General features: G+C 53.2%; 1 pseudogene; it reads left to right on the top strand.

Moving 5' to 3' along the window:
* Positions 1 to 980: 980 nt before the first annotated feature.
* On the top strand, positions 981 to 1077 carry LOC112659126 (U6 spliceosomal RNA; annotated as a pseudogene).
* The last annotated feature ends 3620 nt before the right edge of the window (positions 1078 to 4697 follow it).

Here is a 4697-nt window from a genome sequence, read left to right as displayed (position 1 = left end):
GGGGGCGAGCTGCCCTGCGGGGTGATGTGGGGCTAGGCCTGGAATGTACTCTCTGACCCGCAGCCATCAGGGGCTGCTGGCACCTGCGCCTGCATTTCACACACCTCCCAAGGGGCCCCAAGGCCCAGACGTGAGGAACTTGCAAGGGCTGGGTCTGGGCCGAGGCCTTTCCGGGTCACGGTGGCTGGGAGAACGGGCCTCCCGGCATGAAACGCGCTAAGCTGGAGGTCTGTGCGGCCGCGGAGGGGGTGGCGGCGGGGTGGCAGGCGTAGCTAAAGGCTTCCTGGGAACAATGAGCCGGCCTGCTTTCACCTGTTGTCCTCTGGCCTGACAGCTGCGGGAGATGAATGAGCGGGGCCAGCGGCGAAGGGGAGGCCTGCTCCAGCCCCTGTGTGGCCTGAGCAGGCCCACGCCATTGCAGACAGATCCTCGGAGGTGGCCAAGCCTCGGGCTGCTGCGTCCTGGTGCAGGACTCACAGCCTCCAAACCCCTGATGCCCCCAAGGCCTGGCAGCGTCTGCTGACTCGCCCCCGAGCTCCCTCTGGTCATACCTCGAGGAAGACGCCTCCCATTCTCATCCTCATGTAAGTGGATCTCTGGGGGCCAGGTCTGCCCCAGGAGCCCCTCCTGGGCACACGGGTGACAACTGCCACTGGGCCACCCAGGAGTTGCCCAGCTGACCCGTGGCAAACAAGCCTCTTTGGCCTTTGCCTGCATATCTTAAGCCGCTCACACTCACGGGGTCTCACCCCTGATGTTGGGAGCTCTTCTTCTTTGTCACAATTGCCCAACTTCAGCTGGGACATCTTGTCTCATAGAGTCTCAGAACTCAGGTAGGATGATCTTGATGCAGCTCCAAAGTGACGGCACTCTGCCTTTATTTCTTGATGCTTGAAGATATATATATATACTCTTGTATTATTATTATTATTAATTGTATTATTATATTATATTGCTATATAGCCAAGCTAGGCCATTAGAAATTATTTAAGTGCTAAAATCCTAACAGTCCAGACAAGATTAGCTTGGCCCCTACATGAGGATGACACACAAATTCATGAAGGGTTCCATAGTTTTGGATGTGCTAACTAATCTTATTGTGGTAATCATTTTGCAATAGATACACATATTTTGCAATATATATATATATACATTGCAATATAATATAATAATACAATTATATTGCTATATATACATATATATACACATCTATAAATCTCTACTTTGTGCACCTTAAATTTACACAATATTATTCGACAGTTATGTCTCCAGAAAGCTGGGGGTGGAGGGGAAAACAGAGAAAGAGAAAGGACTCAAGAGGTAAATGACAAAATTGCCCCTTTCAGGTGGCTTGCTTGAGGCTTTGGAGAGGCGAGCTGGTGAACGGAGCTGACCTGTGGCAGGGCAGCACCAGGACAAGGTAGCGTGCAGTGGCCACAGAGCTGCAGAAGTGAGGAGCAAAGAGGGAGAAGTCACCCAGCCCGGGCTCAGGGCAGTCAGAGTGTCACATGGATGCGATCACATCATTCCGGGGTAGGTGCTGATATCAGGGCCAGAAACCAAGAGGTAGGAGTCTTGCTTTGGAAGAGGAGCGAGTTGGCCTGCCCAAATCCCCACAGGAGGGAGGAAGAACCAGCACAGGTCTGTCTCTGGGGGCGATGGGAAGCCCCTCTTGAGAAACTCCCGTCTGGCTCTATCTCGCATAAATTATCCATTAAATGGGATTACGATTTTTTTCTCATTCCCAAAATAATTTGTGTGTATCTGTGGTTGAAAATTTAGCATCTACAGGGCAGCCCTGGTGGCTCAGTGGTTTAGCGCCGCCTACAGCCCAGGACTGTGATCCTGGAGACCCGGGATGGAGTCCCACGTTGGGCTCCCTGCATGGAGCCTGCTTCTCCCCCTGCCTGTGTCTCTGCCTCTCTCTCTCTCTCTCTCCTCTCTATGTATTCTAATGAATAAATAAATAAAATCTTTAAAAAAAGAAAAGAAAATTTAGCATCTACAAACAAGCAAGTGAAAGAAAATGTAAATCACGTATATTCTCACCCACCCACCTGCAACACTTAGCCCTGCCAGTGTTTTTTCTCTGCAAAAGCATAGTCTTGCCAAATGACCATTTGTTAAATAGAGCACTGATTTAGGGTATGCTTATCTTAGATTACGCTATCGTTGCATGCGTTCCAAGGCGGCTCAGTGACAGGGGAGACCCCTAGAAAGAGCCACCCTTTGGGAGGGATGACGGTCGGTCACTTGTCACACCATCCCTTGGATTTACCATCAACCTGGACGTCTTTGCACAAAGTAAAGGCAAGTCCCTCTGCCTCCCATTTCCCCGCCCCCATACAGGTCACCCACGTTCCCGTCCCATCTCCCCTTCGCTTTCCCTGGTGCACATCTGTGCGGAGGGTGAGGCATATTCAAACTACACCAAGTTCACCTCCCTGGCTCTCCTCTAACCTCTTTGGCCCAAGAATAGTGACCCCAGAGGGGCAGGAAGATGTAGAGAAATAGCCATGTGTACCCAGATGTGGCCCCGACCTTAAGGAAACGCCTGCCATGGGAGGGCCGGGGCGCAGATTAAACACAGACCCAGGTCATGTGATTGAGTGCGCTCCTGGCCTTGTGTAATGGAAGCTGGAGAGGGATTGAGAAAGACTCTGGTCCTTGTCCCCGGCCACTTCCAAGCCACAGATGAGGAACCTGGTTCCAGAAAGGGACTTAGTCAAAGGCCTCTTGCAAAGCCCCGAGATGTCTGTTTCCGAGCCTCGTAGGATTTCTTGGTGGCCTTTGTGCCTCTGGTTGAGTACAGACGCATCAGGCACGTTCTTGGTGAGTTCGTGGTAAATCACAGTGACTCACAGCACCTTCCTCCAAAAGGCGACATCGCCCGGAGCCTGTTAGAGGAGCCAGGACCTTCTCTCACCCCAAAGGGTTAAGTGGGGGCCAGTGATGTAAGTGCCAATCCCACCGGCTTTGGACAGGAAAAGAACGCTGGGGCTGTTTTTCTTCTCTGAAAGCCAATCCCAGTGGAGTCGCTGGGGTTTTTAAAACCAAATGTCTTTACAGCTTGAAATGAATAACCATGACCTCAGCCGTCACACACGCAGTCCCCTGCTGCTATACATTTAGCATCGCCTCGCTCCGGGCGTCCTGCAAATAACCCACGTCTGTGGAGCACATGTGGGCAGGACGAGCCGCCGTCAGGAACGGTTTGGGTTGGGAGGCCCGAGACGTAGCCCTGGGAACGTTACCGTCATCTGCTAGCCATTTCCCACTCCCATTAAAGCCAGACGCTAGATCCGCCAGCGCTGTTGCAGACTGTCACGAGGGATTCCTTTTTATTGCTTCGACGCGGGGCTCTGAACCACATCAATTACAACCCTTGTGTTACCCGTGGGGGGGTGTGAAATGAAATGATGACAGTCTCGTTGTGGTGCAACGGTCCCCAGATCGGATGGAGACTGAGTCCCACGTTCCCTGAGAACAGAGGAGGGAGAGATCTGGATTCTGGGCTCCGGAGACACATCGAGCCCCCCCAGGCACGCAGGACTGAGCTGCACCAGCAGCTCCCCGCATCAGGAGGCTGCGGTCACACAGTGACTCAATGGGGACGGGCTTGGCACTCCGCGTCCCGAACCTAACGCAGCATTCCCACAGTCACAGAAGCAACATGCTGTTGTTTATTATTATTCTTCATGGCGTATGAAAAGCGTAGCTGTATTAACTTAGCCTCGTGGAGACTGGGAGACACCCAGTGGGCCAACCACAGAGGTTCCTCCCTGAATTTGCTCTGTGACCTTGGTGGTGGCTCCATGACCTTGGTGTTGCAGGCATTGAATCTCAGTTTCCTCGGTTGTCGGTTGTCGGATTAAGGGTTTAGATGATCCGGATGTCCTCCCCCCACCCCACGCCCATCTCTAACTCTGTAGGACTCTAAGCACCTTTATGAGAGGCGGGAATAAAATTATCAGGCTGTAAAGTCGCTGGTGACTTGAGAGATTGTCGTAGGGTCAGCAGCAGCAAGCAGGGTGGACCACACGCCACCCAGAGCGTCTGGGACAGTCCACCCAGACCGCTGCAGCTGCAGGGACAAGAATCCAGACGCAGGGTGGAAATTAGATCCCAAACCACAGATTCTTCCAAACGAAGGCCTCCAAAGAGCTGCCTTAGGGTGCAATATGGTCTCTAGCCTTTGCGGGAACGCCTCCTCCCACCCCCACACCCCTCCAGGACAAGAGGAGAGGTTGGGCCTTGGAAGAGGAACCTTGAACAGTGCACGGACATAAGCTTTGTCCACAGGGAACTTCTCCAGCTCACAGTAGGGGCCTGACTCAGGGAGGTGGGTGGGGCGTTGACACTCTCCACCCCCCCCCCCCGGGAGGCTCACCAGCCCTGACAGTCCCATCAAATCCCGGGGAAAAAAAGGAAGTGTGTAGCCAGGAGCTTGCAAACTGTCTTCTGTCTTGCTCTCTTTTGTTTTCTGAGCACAAGTGATGGATGCCCTGCGAGGAAGGTCAGTCCGATAAGTCATTTCCTCCTCTGGAGGCACTTGACTCACCTCTGATTCACCTCACACGAGTCTGCTCAGAACCAGACAGCGCGGGCTTTTTCCTGAGCTGTAATCTGGCGAGTGCTTGACTGGAGCCCCCACACATCGCATAGCGTGTGCAGGAGGCCTGGGGCTGGGGGCTGGG

The sequence above is a fragment of the Canis lupus genome, chromosome 2, assembly GCF_003254725.2.
Source record: "Canis lupus dingo isolate Sandy chromosome 2, ASM325472v2, whole genome shotgun sequence".
NCBI classification, from domain to species: Eukaryota; Metazoa; Chordata; class Mammalia; order Carnivora; family Canidae; genus Canis; species Canis lupus.
This window is presented reverse-complemented; position numbering and strand designations above follow the sequence as displayed.